General features: G+C 36.6%; 1 protein-coding gene across 7 annotated transcripts in view; it reads right to left on the reverse strand.

The window, feature by feature from the left end:
- Positions 1–24,677, reverse strand: part of LOC117394251 (engulfment and cell motility protein 1) — a 167,640-nt gene that overhangs the window by 137,386 nt on the left and 5,577 nt on the right. The window contains exon 1 of one of the 7 annotated variants that reach the window (XM_033992358.3): positions 9,150–9,266. The exons of the other annotated variants lie outside the window; for them this stretch is intronic. The gene's annotated coding sequence lies outside the window, so the exon portion shown is untranslated. Of the gene's footprint in view, positions 1–9,149; positions 9,267–24,677 lie in introns of those variants that run through there. 7 annotated transcript variants of the gene reach the window in all.

Genomic DNA, 24,677 nt, shown 5'->3' on the forward strand with positions numbered 1-24,677 from the left:
CATTTTAAACATTCCAACAAGTATACACTTGACCACAGAGCTGACTGAAATAATTTTAGAAATTACACAACACGATTTTTTCTTGTCCGCTAATACCTTAGCGACGATGGTGGTGTTTTGTTTGTTTATCTAGATTGCTGCATTTAAATGTCAGGTTCATGCATTAAGAAAGCAGCATCACGTATTTGCTAATTTACAACAAATTCTGCTTCCCTGCCCCTCTTTCACATGGACATACTGATCAGGATTAACATAGCTCTGACTGTGGAATACCATCTGTGTTACAACAGATTAGTTTAGCACAATTATTATCCATGACAGCACAAGAAACACTTTTTGCTAATTACATGTTGACACTGTATTTACCAGCACATTCCCTAAAGCAGCAATCCAAAACATTCTATACAGAGTGCCCTTGCTATTTACAAGGTTTATGCATAATTTGTGAACAGCTGCAAGCACACAATCTGTCTGGATATACAGCAATAAGATACAGCATATAAATCAGGGTACTATCATAGGATTTTTAAAGAGCTTGGATGTTGCCAGTGACAACAACATGATATAAAAGAGCAGTGGACCAGATATTCAAGAGAGTTTGCAGGGATTTTTTCCCCTCAATTCTGCCTTGAGAAAATATTGTGCCTGCGAATTATACTCTACATCAATGGAAAGTTCTCAAATGCTGAATGGAGTGCAAAATCTTGATTAAGATCGTCCATACTTTACTATGATAGCAGTGGTAGTAACATCTCCATGTCACATAAAAGTAATTGTTGTTCACCTGGAATAAAAGGTGCAGACTTTTTTTTCCCCCCAACTAATGATGTGTTATTCATTTACTCATGTCATCAGATTCAAATTAAATGTGTGATACCTGAAGATGTGGGGCGCAGGTTAGGTTTTGATTTTTTCAAAGCAAACCAAAAATATTACCTTCCTGAAATTTTGCACAGATGAAGCTGAGACCTTGACATTTTCTTGGTAATGTTTTGAGGTTTTTATTTTGGGGGTTTTACCCAAAGGTCAAAAACTTTGTTATGGTGTAATTTCCTTTAGTTTTCTTTCAAGATAACCTTTGACCCCTTGACCTGATCAGTCTAAAAATGTAAATTTGAGCTTGTTTGCCTGAAACAACCCGGAGACGGTGGGGTTTAAAAATCCAACTTTTTGGGGGTGATTTGTCATGGAACAACCCATAATTATTTTTAATATGTAGACTATAGTGATGGCGTAATTGAGGCGTAATTGAAGTTTTATTTGAAAACACCGCACTGGTGCCCAATTTTATGATTTTGGATATTTCTTTTAGCCCACAGAGGGCACTGTTTTCCGTGGCCTGAGTACCGACAACGGTAAACAGGACCACAAAAATACCAACACTGGTAAACAGTTAAAAGCTGGCGCACTCACAGGTGCTCAAAATAATAATGAAAACAAAAGGCGAAATGAAAAAGGAAAATAAAACACAGTAATAAAACTACAAAATAAAGGTGCTGCTTACGCAGTGCCCCCACTGCCGCTAAGCCGATCAGCTTGGGATCTCCGTCCTACGCTGTTGTGCACTATACACTGGGGTGGCCAAGGTTCCCCTGTCACTACACACGTGCCCTCGGGTACGTAACAATATATTTTAATAAATTATTTATTGCTAGCTGTCATCCTCAGCCATGCTTGCATGCTTTGGTCGCCAGCTCCAACCACTGGTGTTCTTGCCTGGTCAATGTTTACACAGGCCTTCTCAGCCAGCGTCTCTGTATTCCCAAACACGGCCACCTGAATGCATAACCAAGCACAGTACTTATGGGCCACCTCTCAGCCACTCAGGAGAGAGGGAAAGCGAACACACCCTCTTCCCCACCTCTCTGCGTCACTGCCATGACTGACAGGCAGATCTACAAGACTGCTGCCCCCTTCTTGCAGTACCACGCATGCACCAGAAAGTCAGCACAGATTCCTCCCCCATCCCCCATTACAGTCAGCTATTAGATTCTCTTCAGTAAAGTTGCCCATTCTAAGCTTTTGACCACTTTGACCCATTGTCTCACAAACACACCTAAATGAGTTGGGAGTTGCCTAAGTTGTGATTCATTTAAATTTAAATGCATTTATTTCCACAGCCTTGCAATAGTAGCATTTTCCCTTTAACTCACAGAATATGCAAGATATTTTCAATACAAGCAGAGTTGCATGAAAGATGCAGAAATTCACAAAAACTCTGAATATCTGGCCCAATGTTCCTTTAAACTGAGCTTGTGTAGTATACATCTACATTTAAAATCTTACTTTAAACAATATTTTTTTATTATAAATATATTTGTGGTCATTTTTAACTCAAAACAATGAAGATGCCACCAAATATTCACTTATTACATTTTAAAATCAGGACAGAAATGTCACAACCCCTGCAAAGGACATAAAGGATGGTATGTGTAATAAAGTAAACACAATTCACGCACACTGGTATTAATACTATAGGTCAGTAAGTGCTGCATTTGGAGATTCTCTCAGAATGTACTGCAAAGAATGTTCTGAAGATACAATATACATAAATACTTTAAGAAAGCCAAACAAAAAGAAAGACACACCATGACCTAGAGTTACAATAAGTACCATGAACATGATACTAACATCGTGCTCTTGTGAACAAAAGCAAGGCATCCCTGTGCTAAGTCTCTTCACTCAGTGTGCCACCTCATAGTATTAGCTTGTGATGGAAAGTGAAGATCACCAACAAGTTGGGTAGGAAACCCTCATCATCCATTAAGTGCAAGGTTACAGTGGAATGCATTCTGAAACTTCTAGGATGAGAAGGTCGTGGTGCAAAATAAGTTTGGTTAAGATTGGTGCAAAATCAATACAGTTATGGTGTTCGCGATGCAGAGTGTGACAGACTGGCAGACAGACACTTAAATAGTTAAATGAAATGTATAATTACAATGTTAGTAATATTTACCCTACTGTAAGTCATGACATACTGTACAGTAATCCGCCAGGTATCCGGCGGTCACACATCCACCTTGATCAAGCTCTTCAGCAACGTTAGTTTATTATTGAACAGAGATTGTAGACCTTTTATTAGGGGAGCACCCTAATAAAAACTGAATCTCAGAATAACTGTATGAATATAGTAATTGTTAAAGCTGTGTATAATGGTATTTAAAACAGGATTAATTTATCCACCTTTTAACATATCCGCCCTTACTCTGGTCCCACCGCAGTCAGATACGCGATGGATTACTGTACTTTATAAAGCACTGATTCTATCCATGTAACCGTTTAAATATGGATGCATTATATAGACAGGCGTGGACTACATGGGTAGTTTAATATAAAGTAAGCAGAGCAATAATCTAAAATGTCTAATAGTCAAAGAAATGTTTATTATAAAATGTATGCACTCCAACAGTACGTCAAATAATAAATAAACTGGACGTATAGGGACACCCTAAGGGCCTTGTTGTATTTATTGTATTTATAATACAGGTCAAACAGTAGATTTGAGAGAGAAAAAAAACATGAACATTAATTATTTATTTAGATACACATTTAGAGGATTAAAATATGGGCCTACTGTGAGTACATTATTTTAAAAGGATGAAATTGTGAGTCTCTTTTGACAAGCATGCTATTTGTGACCCAAATCAGTTTTTACAAATAACCTTTCTACCCACAGAACAGTAGTTCTTACTTCGATCCTTTTGAAAATACTGTAGCTTGACTCAATATAAAGCATGAACATAAAGTATTGCGTGTTATAGATTAGGTTTGACCTTGGCAATCACAGTAAAATGCACAGTACCAAGGGCTTGATACTGCCAAAGTGAAGCATCCTCCTACAGCCAGTTTACAGTATCTTCTACACTGTAACGTAAACTTAATTCAGAGCAGTGTATCGATAGAGTTTAGGGTCATCCGAAAGGGTCTATAATCAAAATTCATCTGAATCTGATTAAACTCTACATGGATATCTAAATAAATGCCACATACTGCCACTGCAGGTCACAGTGACCTACTTTTTCACAGTGCAGATGCCTGTAATGTATTATTCAGATCCTTGGGGAGGGATATCGCATGTTGTCCTAGTGCAGATACTATCTATACTACAGCATCCCACCAAGTCCAGTCTAGCCTATCAGGTTCCCAACATAACTCCAAGAACAAAAACCCATGGGACCCAGTACATAATTATTAACCCAAAGTGGGCCTGTGAGCAAAAAAAAGATGTTATCACCTAAATCATAACATGAAGGAATGGCATCTCCCATCAAATGGTTTGTAAACAAAGATATGTGGAAAGGATCGGCATACCCACCGCAATGCCACAGCTCACAACATCTGTTCTTCCCTAAAACGCACAGCTACTGTACAAGCAACTATAAACAATATCCAAATAATTGAGCAGCGTCACCTAGTAAACTTGGGAATGATTACCACCTGTGGTAAGAGTGTGTGCAAATATTCCCTTGGTAACTACTGTAGGTGCTACTTGAATATTTCATGTATGAAGTGGCCTCACAAATTGCACATTTGTTTTTAGCATCTACAGCTTACATAATGCACTGCTCTGTAGGCTACTGTATTACACTCTAAACCTTAACCCATTTTATTAAATGTATACAAAAAAGCCTTCATATATATTATATATTTCAGGGATTGAATTTCATTTTTGTGTGCAGCCAATGGGGGGGATTCCAAAATTTTGGGGGGAATGGCAAAAATATATATATATATATATAAAAAACTATGTATATTTTATTGCATCATCATTCACACTGGTGTTGCTTTACAATAAGCTGCTTTCAGGAGACCTAACAGCTGTTCATCACTGTGAGACAGAGCACTTTCTATTGCTTTTGCCATTGCCTGACATGAAGTTTTTGCATGCAGCAGAAGAAAAAAGGTGCTTTTATTTGAAACCAGCGCTCCATTCCCTTTTTTTTTTAACTCTTACACTCAGCCCTATTGCCACCTGTTTTTCACTGTTTTCATTTATGTGTGTTTAACTACTGGATAGTTTGTACTGCATGCATGTAACATATCAAATGAAAGGTCACTGCACCATTGAACCTCAATATGAAATGAACATGGGGGTGGGGGGTGGACAGCTCAGCTTCTAACGATACCACCCCTTTCAGTCTAGCTGCTACAATGACGGAGCAATAGACTCAATTTGAAACCTAAGCTGTGAACTCTGTCACATGATGAGAGGCTTAACTTCAGGCGGTCGTAGTTCTGGCTAGGAGTAGCGCATACACACACTCTACACAATACGTCTTTGGAAAGCCCCGAGTCTGTACTTTTAAACAAGCCAGGTAGCTGTCTTTTACGGTGCCTGAGTAATAGGTGCGTAACCTTCGGTGCGCTGGCGCCTCAAAATGAATGGGGCTGAGTTTTAAGAGTTAAAGCAAAAGTCAACCGCTTGCAAAACAACACCTAGATAGACTTAATATTATTATTATTTTCTTTTTCAAAACTGTTTACTTACTGCAGTGTACCGAGTTTCTATAATGCTTAAAGATAGCGGCCGAGAATCACGTACGAGAGAATAAAGTCTCGTGGCACTTAAAATATCCAGCACTACTTTTATTTATTTATTTATTTATTTATTTTAATAAATAAGAAGCCACACCCTGGAGTTAACAATAGTCTTCCCGAGGGGCATTTAATTTTCCACTATGAGCTGTCTGCAGTACATATTTAATATAGGAGTCAGTAAAAATAATGAGAAGCAAGGTTGGATAGTCAATATGACTTTATATACTGTAAAGCCTTAAATATTTGCGAGCCTTTTATTATGCGTTTCTAACGTATGAAAAAAAAGAAAAACATTTTGGCACGGATATCTTAGTGCTGTACATATAATGAAGTAATATACTACTACCAGTGCAACAGGGCACCAACATTTCTGGAGCAAAATAGGTTAGGGTTAGGGTGTGAGTTGCAAATATTTTGTGTTATAACTGATATAAGTAAATAACAAATAAATAACAGGAAATTTTGTTGAAGTTTCTCTCTCTCTCTCTCTCTCTCTCTCCGTTTTGTAATTCATTTTCTGTTAAGTTACAGCTGTTTTTTCATTCAGCCATTTTCTCTTGTTGTTAGGAGTGGAGGGCAGGACTGACAGTGATGTGAACCAATCACACACATACATACATACATACATACGTGTTTGCATTCCTATATTTGTGGGGACTTCTCATCATATATTGTTATTTACTATTTCTAACTCCAGTCAGGCAAAACTGCACACAGGGTGAAAGTCGACAAACTAAATATTTTGGCTTTTTTTTTTTATATAAGGTATATTTAGTTCTAAAAAAAGTGCTTTACAAAGTGGGGACGTCCCCACAACGTCGTTTTTTCAGGAGTTACTATCTTTGTGGGGACATTTTCTCAAATTTTGTCCGCACACTGATAGTAATACCTGCCCCCTCCCACCCACACACACACACACACAGAAGTGATCCTGATGATGCTATCATGAATTATGCTAGGATAAATTGTAACAGAAACTCAAACAAGAAAGAAGGAAGAAGGAGGAAGAAGAAACCTACAACACTGTACTTATAAAGCTCCAGTGCTTGCACTGTATTTTTTTTTTTCTAAAAGTAAAAACAAACTGTCCGTTGATGTTACAAAACAAGTATACAACAATACAAGTGTGTATAAATGTCCTTGGATGCTGTGTTATTTATTCACAGTTTACAACATTTATTATAAAAAAAGATACAACTTAAATAAGAAAAACTTTAAACTGGTGGAATAGCAGTTTCTATTATACTGCATATATTGCAACGACCTGGGATTTATACTGTTCTACCTCCAGGGTAACAATAGTTTTCCCCTTGGGGCAATACTTTTCCACTACGACCCTCCTCTCCAGTCCATATTTACTATACAGCTGTTTTATAATCCCCCCAATTAGAATAATGTAATTATAATAATTTCAACATTGTAGTCACAGCAACGACATTTTACATCAACAATCCTACATATACTCTTACTAAAACATTACTTATTTTTTAAAAAACAGTCACATACATTTCTGTTGTTACCGATCTAGTGTCACATTCCAACTCATTAGCTAAACACTGTTGGGCTGTGTCAGATACCCAAGGCAGTGCCACTTTTTCTCCTTTCATATTACAGAACAAAACAAAGGGTCCAGTGAATAGACAGTTGACTGAATACTTTTCCTTATTCTCTAACACTTGTACTTGATGCTTTTGTGTGAAAGTTGACAAAGAGCATTTCAGTATTTGTTTATGGTAAGTACGGTACAGCATGCACTTCCACACATTCCCCATGCATTCTGTTGTTTGAATATGCGATTTAAAAAAGTGACACTTTTTCAACAGTGAAAAACGTGTATTACAGCAGCTGTTTATTTTATATACTGTAGCCAAAATAATTCACTCAGATATGAAACTTGCTTTTGCTTTTATTATGCCTTGCATTTTGAGAGTTATAATTAATCATTTCTGGATCCATTTTAGACTCCAAATAAATGGTGCCGTTTTAATGTTAGTGAGAGAGCCCTTTGAAAGCCTTTTTACCATGCTTTTCGCCTTCACAACAGAGGGAAATTGGGGAGCGAGTGTGTGTTTGATGTCAAGTACATTGCATTAAAAGTACTGCAAAGCAGTATCTGCACTGCACATGCTTCTTCCTCACTTTCTGATCTATGCCAAATACTGTAGACTATTGTAGCCCACATAATGTATGCTACATATTCCTGTGTATGCAGCATCCATTGAACCGATACGTGTATGTAGTATATTGTACAAGAACTAACAATGGTCATGTGTAATAATACTAAAATCCAAGTCAAATGACTTTTTTTACTGTAAGGAAAACATTATAATAATTCTAAAACACATTTTTTTTTAAAAAAAGGTCTTGGGCTACTTAAAAATCATTAAATCACATTTCCAAGTGGTTTATTTTTGGTTTGCTAATTTTAATGGCTGCTTTTTTTCCTTTCTGACAATTCAGAGTAAATGGCTTTGAGAATCTAGCTCAGGGTTTAAAAGCCTGTCTCTAATATTAGTAACTTGTGTTAGATGGAGAAGCATATCCTGTTGCACTATTTAGCCACCAATTCAGCTATAACTTAAAACAAAAAATTACTGATATAGTATGAATTTCTGCACCTTTGGTTTCAGTGTCAGTTGACAGCATTGCTGTGCTACTACATTCAAATCTAAGGATGAAATCTCTGCAAAACACAAAGGTTGAAATAAGGTAGTTTTACGAAAAAAAATGTGCTTGCTGTCTATCAGTATTAATAACATGAAAATCAGAAAACTATTTTGTCTGTTGCTGAGCACTGAAGAAAATATCAAGTATCAGCAGTGGTAAAACAAGCATTGTACAAGTTAATATCTCAGTATTACAAGACAAAATGAGATTTGAACAATACAGTGGAGCTGTGACTTGACTCAGGCAGCAGATTTTTAAAAAATAAAATGCCCTAAGAATATTCAAAAAACAATTCAATAATACCTGCACTTCACAGACTGGATATGTTTGTTTAATGATAAGTTTAAAAGAGATAAAAAAAAAAAAAAAAACAAGAGTCCAGGGTATAGGCTAGAGCTAATATGCCTTAGAACTTCTACCTCAGGCATTCTGAATTCTTTAATTTAGTAGTTTGATGTTTACAGTACACATGCACCCTAGAAGTACATTTCTTAAATGAACTAAGTAACGGCATTTGTAGCAGTGTCACAAGAAGGTATTACTGATGGAATTCATTTCTAGTACAACTGGTCATGTAAAATGTAAAAATTGCATCTCTGCACTGTCACCATAATTGTACAAAGAACTGTAATTAAGCAGTGTAATAATGTGGCTTTAAAAAAGAGCTTAAGGAAACCCAGAAACAAACTAAAGAACCACACCCTACATCCCCGAATCAGCCAGCTTGCTAGCTCTATGCACTTCAGAAGCTAAACCAGTTTTTCCGTTACCAGGAAATCCTGTTAAAACGACACCGAGGCACTGCATATTATGTCAGTCACTATCTATTTAATGTGTCAAAAATACAACCACTGAAAACAAAAAAAAGCAAAAAAGAGGGTGGCTTAAAATCCTGTTCAGGTAAATTATTTTGTTGTTTGAGTAGTATTAAAATTCAAACTTACATGCTCAAATGCTGAGGTACCTTTCAGTTGATCTTTCCCTGTGGCGTTATAAAGCATTCACAGAAGGCTTCAAGCGGTTTGACTAAAATAGGAAGTAGGTTTACATCACTGATGGAGGAAACTGGTCTGCCAGTAAAACAAAAGCGGCAAACTTTAAAGAAAGCAGACTAGAACAGGTGACAGGAAGTGCTTTAAGAGAAGACAGCAACAGGGTTTTCAAGCCTGCAACTAAATCAGAATGTCCCTTCCCCCATGTATTATACATGCAATGTGAAGGGATTCAGTAGCTGAGATATATCAGATATCAAATATCAATGTGATTTAATTCAGTCACAAATAGCTCAAAAGAAAGCTAGAAGTGCTGGGCCTATGAACTATGAAGAGATTAGGGTTTGATCATCTAAATATTTTTTGTTTCTTTTTTGTGACCAGGAATGCACTAAATGATCTCACTGATATCAGGATTAGGAAGAATGGGCAAAGGAAACATCCAGCCAGCACTCCTGATCAGCTGCGTACTGGGTGCTTTACGCACTGAAAAAATATTAAATTAGGTATGATACTTCAATTTAACGCGTGAAGAATACGCATAGCAATTTTGCTGCACAGCTTGAGTTTGCATGTTATCAAGCTTCTTGTACTTCATTGGTTCCTATTCTCAATGGTCAATTGTGAATATACTGCATGTGGTAGCTAGAGAATGGATCATAGAAATGCTGGGGCATCTAATTGTAGCATGCCTGGGAATTGCCAGAAACACATAACCAATAAGCCTAAGTTTTCAAATAATTAATTAATTCATACATACATTTAATAAAATAAATAAATAAATAAATAAAATAAATTAATTTTAAAAAGTACGGTCGAATCCACTCACTTCCAATGTGTGTTTGTGACTCATGAATAAGCGACAGTATTCCTGATCATCAGGATTTTTCAGCACAATCTTAACAGGGCGCGAAATATCCGACAGCACCGGTGGCAACTGCCGTAGTGCCCAAGCCACTTGTCGCAATGCCTCTCAAATTTAAAACAAAAAAAAAAAACTGCAAATGTTGCCTGCAAGCCTGTCTGTCATTGCCGCCAGTGTCCCTCAGCACCAGAACATCTGATCTACAACACATTCACAAACTTGCTCAGCGTCAGCTGGCCCGTTCTGTCACAATTCAATTGAATTCTGTCTAATCTCGTCCTGCGAGAAAATGACTCATTATCATAATGTGTTACTGTTGCCATTCTTTTTACTGTGCACCTCCCAGCACTACACCACGAGAACGACACACTGTATCATTGGCTAATGAAGTACAAACAGGGAGGGACTCTGTTAGACTGAGATCAGTATGACCGCGTCTCCAGGAATCTTCAATCACATGTGTTCACTGGCAGTGTCAGTGCTAACTCAAAAACGTTTAAAAAGGAAGAGCTGTCTAAAGCAGCAGTGAAGTGTTCTAGGATTTACCTAATGTTCAGGTAAGAAATGAGTGCACAACAATTTGTCCCCAACAATAATAATAATAATAATAATAATAATAATAATAATAATAATAATATTATGAACTTACATCAAGTAGTGCAGAAATTGGTTGTGCCTTCATATGTTAAGAGCCACTGTGTTTGATATTTTTTTATGAAATGCTTGAATGATCCAAACAGCAGAGGGTTTTCAGGCCATTTCTTTAGCAGCGGCAATTTAATTTGTTTTCGATGCTTCACTGTCCGCCATTTCACATACACGTGAATATCCTTCAAATAATGTAGACCTATATTTCAATTATCTTTTTTAATTCACAGCTTAGTAAAAAAAAAAAAAAAAAACAAAAAAAAAAACACATATAATGTATAACATATTACACAATCACATATTCTATGATCACATATGGTATAAGGAGATGTTATGCTTAAAATTGCAATACTTTAAAATGCAATGTTGCAATACACATCGACTCCTTCCATGTCTTCACTGTATAAACATTGCTAATTTATATAGACATTTCAATGACCGTTGCTGTTCTGTAATTTGGTGTTATTATAACAAAACTGCAAATCCTTTGCAACTGTAAATTTCAAGAATTTTGAAACTATATAAAGTCTCTCATTCAGCTGTTCATCACTGTGATGCAGAGCACTCTCCATTGCTTGACGAAGTTTTTATTTCTTTTTTTTTTCTTTTCAAAGCTGCGTGGTTTGTACAGGTTGTACAGGTTGTACAGGTTACAGCGGTTAGCAAACTACAGTTGCACAGACACACTGCAGACTGAACAACTCATCTGACCTCTATCATTATTACACTCCAGCCATGGGTACACCTTCAGCCAGTTTTCCTGAAAATCTATTTTTAACTTTCCCTTCACTGACATTGCTTATTTGTGCTGTTGTATCACTTAGGCTGCATGGATTTCACGATTTCCATGAATTATAAGCAGTGCTGTGTAATAATAATATCCAATTCTCCATGAAAATCTCAATTTCTGAAAGAATACTATTTTTAGCATTTAAAAATGCACTAATTAAACATTCGCTTCACCAGCGGACAACTTGTTATATCAAATCCAGTTGAACTTACTTACTCTAAATTATGATACACATGGCAGAGGGTTTTAAAAAAGCTTTAATTACAGGACACAGACAAGTGCTATATTTAGCTCTTGTTATTAGGGCGACAGACCTTAGTAAATACCCTGAATATATATATATATATATATATATATACCCATTGTATTTTTTCATTTTGAAAGTTTGTTTTTAAATTGGATATTTTTATACCATTTTATTTTTACAATGAAAAAGTGACCTATATTCTATTTTTGCAACAATTAGTGTGTGAATCACCCAGAAAACATAGATTTTTGTTTGTTTGAATTAATATTTCATCAACATTATAGGCTCTCTGTATTTATTTTTTGTTGTTTTATGAATGAGTATGAATTGCCTTGGTGCCCTTGGATTGGATTTAAATTTTGCCTTTGTACCCCTGAATTTTCACGCCCAAAGAAAGCAACACTGCCTTGCCCTTCATGACCTTAACTTCATGCCCCCGTCTTAATCCCCCTCAACCTTACTTTCCAATTTACCTATCTGTCAAACAAATTTTTGGAAGGAAAATCTATATAATAAGTACAATATACTGTGTTTGGGGAGAGTCAGGATACTTTATATTGCTATAGCAAGATGAGCAATAAGGAATACAATATTATCGTTTCTTTATTTGCATTAGTGCAGTATCGGTACAGTTTTGTTTTAAATTTTTGGACATTTTTTTTTTTTAGGGAGTGTGTCTGTTGACTTGGAAAATATTTTTTCTCAGGTGGAAAAAAAGGAAAGTGAAGTCTTGCTGTAAGACCCAGTTTTTGTACAGTAGTTCAAAGTAACATTACAGTTCAAATGTAAAGCTGTAGTTAATGCATACCCTGTAAGTTAGAAGTAAAGTATGTACCAGGGGCATCATTTGCTATGGATCAGATAGGTCAGTGGGGTCGGGTTCAGCCACCGCCGCCTCTCCCTTTATATTGTTTATGCACAGGTAAAATGATTTATGCATCTATGCTCTAAAGAAAAGGTACCATAGAGTTGAAAACAAGATTTAAGCTCATGTGTAGGGCTGTGTTGTGCGTTTTCGGATTTCAATTTATTTTGACCCCATTTCGATTTTAGATCGTCTCGTGGTAAATTGACCCAATTACTGCCTGTTTTTTCTCATTCATGATGTTATTTGGGACAGAGAATGTTTACTTTGCCACCTCCACCACCCCAGAATTGTTCTGAAATGATACACCTGGTATGTACTGTGTTTAGTGGTAGTACTCATGACTTCAAGGTAATGTTGCATTTTACTCACCCAAAATACATTTTACACACACTTTTTAAATTTGAGAGTAAATTACTCAATGACCCAAAACCTTATCTGGAGCGCTGCTTTTAGCTATTGTTCCGGACAGAAATCCCGGAAAACATAATTAAACAATAATGCTAAAACCCAGAAAGCAGGTAATGGTTTACTCATCGGTTCGATCTACACAAATGTTTATGACATCTGCATGTTCATGAAAAAAAAGGTTTCAGATTTTTCTAAAGAGTACACAGTCCAAATCAGTTGTCTTAATTATTAGAATCTTTCTCAACAGTATTACTGTTCCCTCTTATTATGCAGAGAATATTTTGGATCTTTTATTTCTGTTAATTTAGAAAGGTCTACATTTTCCAAAATGAAGTCTACAACACATGATAATAACCAAAATATCTTACACAAGAGAGAAGTGGGAACAGTGATAACACTGCTACTAGTGCTAACAAGAGATAAGAAAATGGATTTTAAAACAGTGTTTTTACTTCAGAGTTAACCAAGCTTTCCCAAAACTAAACTAAACAAACTAGCACAGTATTTTACAGAAGCCTGGACTAGGTGGCTTTCTTCACACTGTTGTATAAACTGATCATCCACCAGGACTGTATTAAATGAACTGCATGGTTCTGTACTGTGCTCGTCTGCTTTTTGTTCCACGGTTGCCAAATATCGTGAATATAAAAAGGACTCAGCAAACCAGATCATCCATGGCACTTTAAAACGAATTTGTGGGAGAAGTAAATGCTACACTGAACAACCACTATGGACCAGTACAAAAACAGTGTTTCTGTCTGGACCAGTGAATTTAAAACCCTAAGCTACTGCAGGTCGCCCTGAAAATGATTAAGTGATCCCTGAGGCCCACAAAAGAAGGGGTGGTCCTTTTAGACTACATAAACTTGACAAAATAATCTAACTTGTACCTCCTGTTAATCATAGAAATACTCGCCAGTCGCACAGACTTTTTTTCTTCTGGTCTTACTGAGAGGCACGCTATGCTTGAATTGACATTTCTATAGTTTTCAAGGAGAAAATAAAAAGGCTGCCAGCGATGAGTGGCTCCCATGCAACGCAGGCTTTCAGAAGCCAGGCATTTACAACCTGACCTGAAGTGTTTATTCATTTGTCAAAGTGGCAGAAGCCTTTTAAGTCTGACCTCTGTGACAGCAGGCAAGAAATGTGTTCAGTAAATGAAGTACTATATTTTGTGCAAGGGCACTTATATGCTGCACCTGGTCTGTTATGAAGAGAGGACAGTTGTGGCCAACATTTTAATTATGCTTTTTTTTTTTTTTTTATTTGAAGTGACATACAGGTAAGTTACTTATCAGATTGTATGTAAACTGAAGAGATCAAAACTAGAAGTTAGGGATCCTTGACAAGGGCGAATGTTTGTTGACACTGAGATCCACTTCATATGACTGCATAACTAACAGGGAGACTGGATAGTATTTCTGGAAGGAGACCATAATAATATAACTAACACACTAGACGTGCATTAATAGCGTTCAAAAGAATTAGTGGCTGTTAAATGGAAATTATAGCTAAATTCCAGATTGAGAACACCTAACACAAACAATGAGACACATTAAGCACACACATTTGACATGTGTACAGCTGTAACCAATCTCTAGATGTTATGATTTTAGGCCACCGAAGATGCAACAGTGTTTGAACCACTGTTTCAGAATCTAAAGGGTAATTCCTTGGCTTTGATGACATTTACATATAGTGCTTAGCAGGGGGTTAATTTGTGCCGTACCACACCGGATTCCTGATCTGGTTATTTGGCAGGGCAGAAGCCCTGCTGCTGTGGCAGGGATGGGGTTAAATGTCCCTGCCAGCAATCACAGGTGTGGCCATACACCAATTAGGTAATTGATGCAAATTGGGGAGTGGCCACATGTATATAAGGAAGGAGAAATCCTTTGTTTGTTGGAGGGAGTTTCATGACCTGTTGCCCAGCCTGACAGCAGTTTTTGTATTTTGTTTAAACCTTTTGTTTTGGCCCTTGTGCCTTTTTCTTTGCTCCTGTGTTGGTTTTGTTAATAAATGTCTGCAACAGCACTAAACTGCAGCTTCTTGACTCAGAGGCCCAAATTTATAAAGGGGAAATACCGACCACAAAAAGCCACGTAATGTGCATGTTCAGTACGGCCACAATCAGAGTCAAAATATTTTATTTTATTTTATAAGACTAATTAGGTAAATAAACCAATTTAAAATACCCCTCACCGCAATTAGCGGTGGAGAATTACACACCTCTCACAATAAATAGCAGGTTTGGGTTAACCCTGCGTGTGTAGGCTACACATTCCAAAAGAAATGAATGGCACACAAAGACCTCAGCCTGGTACTAGCCATGGTGATGAGGATGCTCGGAAGCGAAAACTGAAATTTACCAATATGGAATTGGAGATTTTGGTACAAGCAGTACTTGTAACATGAAGATGTGTTACAAGCTCGAAACACATCACCAGGACAAAGGAATACAATATGGAATGTGTGGTGGCTTCTTAATAAACAAATGTACCACTTCAGAGTTTGTAATCTAGGTTGCTTATACATTACGACGCATCATCCAGTTACTGTGCTTCGCATATTAGTTCAACTTCTTATTTCGTATAGAATGATTCCAGGCATATTGACTTTTCAAACTTCAGAAACAATAAGTTTTATTTACTTACATCCATGGCAGTCAAACGGGTGGATAATCCTTCCACTGTTGTACAGCAATATGTTAACCAACAATACAGCTGCATACAAACAGTCTTCAGTTTAACTACAACTTATATCTTTTTAAAGTCTTATACAGTTACAACTCTCCTATTTCTTATGTTTTTCTGTCTTTCTTACTCTATGTATGATTTTAAAGCATATCTGTATGGTATATATGGTCGAAAAACTGTACTCGCTCTAGCTACAAACTAACTGCGTCATCTGTCCCTCTGTCTTTTTTCCGTTTTCTTTCCAACTCGAATTTAACAATACTACCTGAACCAGTACTGTTAAATACCAGAATGCCATATTACAAAAAATACATTCTGTAAGCATTACTAAAATAACAGTGGAGGATGAGCCCTCATTGTGTATAACACTTTTTCTTTCGTGCGCCTCGGAATATCATTCCATCTTTTCTTAATCTCCTCCACCGTTCTTTTAATAATGCCTACACTTTATATAAATCAAGCAAACACTGTCCCTATACCCTAGCAAAATTCAAATACTATAATTCATAATATAATAAGCACTTACAGCTTAGTCAACACTGCCATCATACAGATAAAGGATAAAGATGGAAGTTCGATCCACTTTTATTGTGCCTGAAAAACACAAGCCAAGTTAGTAGAAACAACTGGGGCAACCTTAACACCCACCGCTTTTACAGTTGTGCCTATTTGCTTGGTGCTGGCCAAGGTTGCTCCAATTGTTTCTTCTAACTTGATCCGTTCATTTAGTATATTGTAACATGTTCATGTTTAGGTAGTAGTACTCAGGGAGACGGTGTTGAATTCTCAAAATGTTTGTTTTATTTGAAACTACAGAGAATTCCAGTCAGGGGCCGGAATTCACGGCACCAAAATAATAACTCTGGTCACAGCTCACACGCTCGCTCAGTCGCACCCACAGTTTCTCATTCAAGTTCAGCGCTGGACTGTCTCCAGTCCCCATGCTCATGCACTCCCTTATATTACCTCCCGTCGTTTCTCGCCGCTCTCCGGCTCAACCAGTCACATCCATGCTCTGCAACCTCTGAAAACAGCAACACACATTCTCCCCACTCATTCACTCACTCCCCCTATCCATGGTAAGTAACGGCATGACCTTTTCCCCTTACAATACATGTAACAAAGACAGACGAGACAAACTGAACAGACAAGTCCTGCAACAAAGCAATTGTCTGGGTCGTTACAAAATATGTTTTAATTTGAAAGTAAAAATATATGAAAGCATGATGACCTTTATGTACAAAAATCTTCACTAATACACAATTGAAAAAGAACTGTTGAGTATTTATTTTCATTTCATACAGTATTAAAATGGCAGTGTTTATATCTGATAGTGAAAAATAAATATCAAGATAAAGAAAGAAATGTTTATGTATTGTTTTATGTATTAATTTATTTCAATATTTTTTTATGTTTTACTTTTACCAAATGTATAGGCTATACTTCAGCATAGCTAATTCTCAGAAATGTACGTTCCTTTTTGTCCAGTGGGGACCACAAATAGCCTCACTCTCATCAACCAGTATCGAGAGGAACCGTACTTCCTTGTGCCAATATGGACCACAATGAGCGTTACACTGACAGGAAACCAACATTTTTCAGAGATCAGGAACTAATCTGTAGCACTGACAGTAACACAACACGCTTGCAAACTGAAGATTATAGTTTCAAATCCCACGCATGCCTGACCTTTTTTTATATTTCTATAATATTTTTTTTTTAAAAAGATATTTTCTGCAGGCAAATGTTCCATTTTAAAACAGAAATATATATTTTATATATATATATATTTTTTTTTTTTTTTGCGTGCGACTAGTCCATTTTAAAATATCAATAAATAATTTAATATAAATGATACAGACGTCAGAATAAATGCGTTCCCTAGTATATTACCATGTTGACAAAACAAGTTAATTGTTATTAAACTTGGATATCCTGTAATATACATATGCTTGGATATAAGTGCCTGGGGTCTGCAAAAATCAGGAGAAAAAGAAGGAGGACATTTTTACCTTACTTTGGCGACTTATTTCTCTTACTGTATGACAGGTATTGACTTTTTTTCTACATTTCACCTAAGAGTGTGAAAATCTTCAGCGTTTCGCACCACAGCAATTCTTCATGAACACAACGTGGCTATAAATGCAATATAATGACAACTGCACATGGAACTAATGCATATCAAAATGCAGAGTATTAAAATAAAAGCAATAAAAACAGTACGGTGCGTTCTGAATGCTTCATACACTGCTGCACACTCGCTTAGTTTAAAAAGAGAATATGTTAAATGAATCGCACTATTTGAACCTGAACTACATGCAGGACTGTTCTGTGTACTTGTTTGTTTATACTTTTGATAGTTCTGTGAGATTTGTAGGCTTCAGACCAGTCTCAGCTGAAAAAGCAGCGTGACACTCAAATGTATACATGTAAGCAAGCCAAAACTAAATGAGTCGTTCCGCTATAGAGGACAATGTTCTGGCTCAAAAACCTGACGGCTTTAAAAATTCCTGCAACAGGCTGGCTAAACTGAGAGAGTAAAGTTAGTAACGTCGGATGGTCTTATCTATTGTAAAGGCTATGGCCTACAACCCTGGGTGATGACACTGTTGAGCAATGCAGAAACCAAAGCTCAAGTTCGCTACAACCATGCCCATGTATTATTATTATTATTATTATTATTATTATTATTATTATTATTATTATTATTATTATTATTATTATTATTATTATTTATTTCTTAGCAGATGCCCTTATCCAGGGCAACAATTGTTACAAAATATCACAGTACAAAGTATCACATTAAAAAATCAAATTGTAAAGTATCACATTTCAAAATGTAGCAACGCGACGTGTCAGAGAGAACTTCTGACATCCTGAAAAGTCGGTTTCGCTGCCTGAACCAGTGGGGGTGCCCTCATGTATGCACCTAAAAAGTACTGTACTATTCACACCCACTTAAATTATTTTGACCTAGCTGAAGCAAATGTGGTTACACATCACAGACTGTGGTATGAAAAAGGTTTAGAACACAGAGCTTGCTTGAGATGAGTCCAGTCTTCCCTTCACCTTTAATCTTCCCTCATACCTACCTCATCACCCTCTGTTTTTAAACATCCATTTTTCACATAAAAATTGTTTACTGGTTTATAAGCCCAATAAGACAGATTTGCTGTAGCTGACTTTGTCTCTTGATTAAGCCTACTGCTCAGCTTAGATAGTTGTCAACAAATGTAGCACAGCAGCATTTAAATCAACTATACAACAGATTTTATTCAAATATCGCCCTAACCTCTGCAACCAGACTTGGGGTCAATTACAATTGTAATTGTGTAATTTGTAATTAATTGCAATTATTTTCAACCACTTTTAGTGACCCCATTTGTTTGAAAAAATGTTATATCATGTGTTTCTGTATTTGTACCTGTAAATACTGCTTAGTAGAATAAACAGAGTAAACATGTAATGTGTGTAGATTAGGGCTGTCAAGCGATTAAAAAAAATTAATCGCGATTAATCTCACGATTAAAAAAAAATACTTAATTGCAGTTTTAATCGCATATTAAATTGTTACAAGTACTACCTCCATTTAATTTAAATGTGTTTTATTACTGATGCTATTGTTTATTATCCTTAACTGTAAATAAAATTGTTTAAAATGTTTATTTATGTATTTATTTAACCAGGAAATTTACCCATTGAGACCACCACCAAAATTTATCTGGGGCAATAATTTAGAAATTACAAATACAACCAACACAATAAAATGTGCGGTTCAAACTTGATCAGCACCATACAGAGATCAGAAAACATAATACATAGGATATCTATTTTTAAATGTGATTGTGAACTGAAATAAATTTTGTTTTTTTAAAATAAAATTATAAATATGCAGCTATACTAATACTAAGCACTTCTAGGAAATGAACTGTTAATTCTGAAGAGAACATAAAAAAAAAAACCTGTCATATCCAAAAACTGCAAACTAACAATTGTTAGGCTTTACATACTACGCGCAAAAAAAAAAAAAAAAGCAGCAACGCAGCCTAACATTTAAAAAAAAAAAAAAAAGTATTGTCATACTTAGCTTGATATGGGCTGGCAGTGATCCTGCATTTCTGTCGAAACTGGTGGGTTTCATTTGTTGTTGTTATTGTCTGTAGCAGAAGAGCTGCTAGTGTATTTTGAGACATGAAGGTGTGTTCAGCACGCAGCAGACTAGATGTACTCGTGTGTGATACTGGAACTCACTTTGACAGTATCGAAGTAAGCGTCTTTCTGTCCAGTGAACCGTCAATAAATAAATAAATAAATAAATAAATAAATAAATAATCCCATTCATTTTTAGTGCTTTGCTCCATTAAGCGGTTCAGTGACTAACTTTCAATTTAAACAATAACTGCACTCAGACACTCAATACAATGTTGCTGAGGCCAGGATTGAAGTACGGTGTGCAGAAAGGCTCAATACATCTTTCTTACCATCTTTCTCTCCCGTAAACTGGTATAACATCAGTTTGTGCTACCTTGTCAAATTTTACTACCTGCACCAAAATGTTGTCTCAAAGTATAAACATTCAAACTGGATGGCTGGTCACCTTGTGTCAATTTCCTACCTTAGCTATGAAATAGGGCAGGGAAGCAGAATTTGATGACTCCTGAGCTGCAAGGGAATAAAAGTTTTGAGCATGCACAGTGCACAAGGTAGGAAAAATTGACAGGGTAAGAAAAAATGACGTTACACCTGAATGAAAAGCCGCCCAATTGGCAGCACTGGTCTCGCTTCCCCGCCTCCTCTGTGCATGGAATGCCTACATCAAACGCTTCAATTCTGAAACATCATGTATTATGGATTGTAAAATAAAGATGTAAGTTCCATGCGGATGTATCGGTTAGCTAAATGTTGGCTGCCAAGCGTAAAATAAAGATTTAAGTTCCATGTATTTTTTTCACAGATTTCTTTATTAGATTCCCAGATTTAACGTGTGTTATCAATATTTATAAATTATATCTGAAAGTACACATTTCAAAAAGTTTTTGTTAACATTTATGTATTAAGCTAAATCTGGAAAAAATTTAATTCCGAAGTGGGTGACATTGATACAGCCAATTATACCAGGGATTCCTGATTTCGCCCTAATCTTTTGCTTTATATTGACAACTTCTCTTTCATGTGGCTACGACACATACCTGTGCAGTCGTCACTTTAGTGACGGTGAAACTCTGCGAATTACATGACAGGCAGTTGTTCGGTGTACATTTACCATGTCTCCAACTGTATTTTGAAATGCCCCGTTGGCATACAATTTCAGGGCAGCGTTTGCATGGCTGGGGGAAGTGCACTATTCCTGTCAGTCCCGTGTTGTAAACCGGCTGAGAGTTCATCAATTCACTTCATTAACTCACGTCGGTGAAAACTAAACCTTTCAAAACAATTCGTTGTCAACATATTTGTCCAAAGGATTACTTCGGTCCCTCAGCACACGTTCACAATGGCAATGCTCACTGGTACTGGAATCTATGCACTAAACGTAGCATATTTTTTACTTTTATTTTTTATTTAGATTTGATATACATTGTTCCAATTATTTAAAGAAGTTCAGCCTTCTTCGAAACGCTGGTGTTTCCAGGCCTTTAGGGTCCTAAAAGGCATGGTGCAAACAAAGAGACACAGTATAAAAATGTAGGCATTAATGAATGGGTTAACTCTGCGTTTGCTTTCACTTTGAAACTTTTTACTCCGGTTCCTACGCACACGAGCTGTACAGTTATCTCATTGATCCGAGTGGCTCTCGTGGCGACAAGTTCTGGCAAAATTACATTGAGAGTGTTATATAGAGTGTATACAATCTACGTTCATAACTTTTACCCTTTTCAAGGGTCCTACATAAACATTAATCTGGAACCAACTCCCCAGTAATGTTGTTGAAGCGGACACCCTGGGATCCTTCAAGAAGCTGCTTGATGAGATTCTGGGATCAATAAGCTACTAACAACCAAACGAGCAAGATGGGCTGAATGGCCTCCTCTCGTTTGTAAACTTTCTTATGTTCTTTTTCCTTCTTATGTTCTTAATGTGATTTCTAGTAAGCCGTGTATTTGAGCGTTTTGTGGCAGACTGCAAGCACCAGCCAAAAAGGGAAGCTGCTCCAGATTTCCTATAGTAGCTCATTCTAATTTCCTAAAGAAGTGGTATGTTGGGGGCTCCCGAGTGGCGCATCCAGTAAAGACGCTCCGTGTGGAGTGCAGGATGCGCTCTATAGTCTAGACGTTGTGAGTTCAAGTCCAGGCTATTCCTTTGCCGACCGAGGACGGGAGCTTCCAGGGGGCGGCACTCAATTGGCCGAGCGCTGCCCGGGGGGAGGGAGGGTTAGGTTGGCCAGAGTGTCCTCGGCTCACCGCGCACCAGCGACCCCTGTGGTCTGGCCGGGCGCCTGCGGGCTTGCCTGTAAGCTACCCGAGAGCTGCGTTGTCCTCCGACGCTATAGCACTTGGGTGCTGGCATGGTGAGTCCGCAGTGTGAAAAAAAGCGGTCGGCTGACGGCACACGCTTCGGAGGACAACGTGTGTTCGTTTTCACCCTTCCGAGTCAGCGCAGGGGTGGTAGCGGTGAGCTGAGCCTAAGAATAATTGGCTATTCCAAATTGGGAGAAAATAATAAAAAAGAATTGGCAATGACTAAATTAAAAAAAAAAAAAAGTGGTATGTCAGTTTGTGCTAATCTGTATTATAAAATGAATAAGAAATATCCAAAACCATTTGTGTATGTAATTTGTACACCAAAGTGTTTTTCCATTTCAACATCACTCTTTTCCATTTGAAGTAGTTTCCATGTCTTTCCATTTCATATACCTAGAACTTGACATTTATGTACTGGACTTTTACTTTCAAGCTACGTTGTTCAAGTAAATGCCAATACATTACTTATTGTTATTTGTATTTACTTTAATCAAGCAACAGTTAACAGACTTAAAAAAAAATTAAAAACGAAAGAAAAAATACATCTTACTGTAGAAATAACATTAATGTTACAGAAAATGCAACAGAAACGAACTTCTGAAAACTGTAAAATCAACAGTGTTCGAAATCACAGTTCTCGCATTTTAAAATGTATTACTTACTAATAAGAACATCATAAGAAAGTTTATAAACGAGAGGAGGCCATTCAGCCCATCTTGGTTGTTAGTAGCTTATTGATCCCTGAATCTCATCAAGCAGCTTCTTGAAGGATCCCAGGGTGTCTGCACTTCCGTATTCCCAGACTTGGTAGTTAATAGAAACGGCAACATGGGAAGGTATGTATACACAGAATCTTGGAAGACTAAAAATAAATGTTTGGTTCCATGAATATTTTTAGAAACTTAAAACCTGTGTTTTAGTTTTTTTGTATAAAATGCAAAAGAAAAAATGGAATACATGAAAAAATAGAAAACAAAATACAGCTTATGGCTTAACTTTTCTGTATTCAAATTACTACCAATTAACACTGCTTCTTATGTTATGTCTTTTAATTTAGAAATTGCTTCACATTTTTCTCTTCTGTCTCACTTGGTATTATGGTATCTGTATAATGTGACATTGTTTGTTTTTGTGCCTCAAATATAATTTCTGTGTTTCATTGGTGTCTTTCACTTTTTTCTGTATGTAATAAATTACTGCAAAACCAAAGTAAGTTTACTTACTTTTAAATTTACTGTGTGCCAAGACATGTTTGTGGTTTTAAAATTCTAATAAAACTATATTATTTTATAATTACTTTTCATAGACAGATATAAGTAATTTTTACTTGCTCTTTAAATTCTGATGCCTAAAATCATAAAAAATTAAAGTTACACTTCTTTTGAACTTTGGGTCCATATTAAGGCACATATTTAGGATATGCAGTTTTAGACACCTGCAAAACCCTGAAATTCATTTTCAGTGGGGGGCGTTGCCACCTGCACCCATGCTGGGGGAGGACCCCCATACCCCCCTTGCCTTCTACTCAGGATTTGTAGCCTCCTACTTTAAATGAAAATGAAAAGACTGGCAGTATACCCGAGACAAAATCCTTACGCCTACTCTTAAACTGTAACTCAAAGACACACGCACGTCCCGGTGGTGCACTAGGTGTACATTTTAAGTCTGGTATATTTCTGTTTTTAAGTCAGGCGTACGTCCTGTTGGTGCACTCCAGCCCTGGACTCATGGGGCTCACTTCCAGCGAGCAGCCAGCCAAGACAACAAGATTCAAACCCACAAGCCCCTGATCATGTTTTCACTGTATGAACATCTGGGAGTTCCATGACACAATTCTGTTTTTTTTTTTGAGATGAAACATTTTGGCAAACTAGTAGAAAGATTAATATTTAGGCCTACACTTCATCAACACATTAGCTGAAATATTACCAATTTATTTCTGTAACGGTGTACAAATAGTGACCATTTACTTTAAAGATACTGTAGATGAACTCTAAAACACTATTTATTTATTTATTTATACATACACTCGGGCCTACTGTATTTAGAAAGCTTTAACGGTTTAAGTTTTAAAATACACCAGAGGGCTTTCAAGAATAACAAGCTTTATTTATTAAATAAATAAATAAATAAATAAATAAATAATGTGAATATGGCCCATTCTGACACTATCAGAATACACAGTGGAGGGCAGTGTACATGCCCAGTTTCAAATAAGCCATTATTCCATTCTTTAATGATTCTAATTCTTAAAAAAAAAAAAAAATAATGTATTTGTTTTGTTTCTCATTCCCATATACACCATACAACACAATATTATTTATATAGAGTTACTCTACATGACTAGTCAAAAATGTTACAATTATAGCAGCTTCAGATTCTTTCAGCATATCACTCACGTCAGAACAGACTGGTGGTTAAAATACTAGGCCTACCTACATGTACAGGACGCTCATTTTTATTTTGAAGAACACACTAACCACAAAACTCAAGTGTTTTC

Source organism: Acipenser ruthenus, chromosome 3 (assembly GCF_902713425.1).
Source record: "Acipenser ruthenus chromosome 3, fAciRut3.2 maternal haplotype, whole genome shotgun sequence".
Lineage (NCBI taxonomy): Eukaryota > Metazoa > Chordata > Actinopteri > Acipenseriformes > Acipenseridae > Acipenser > Acipenser ruthenus.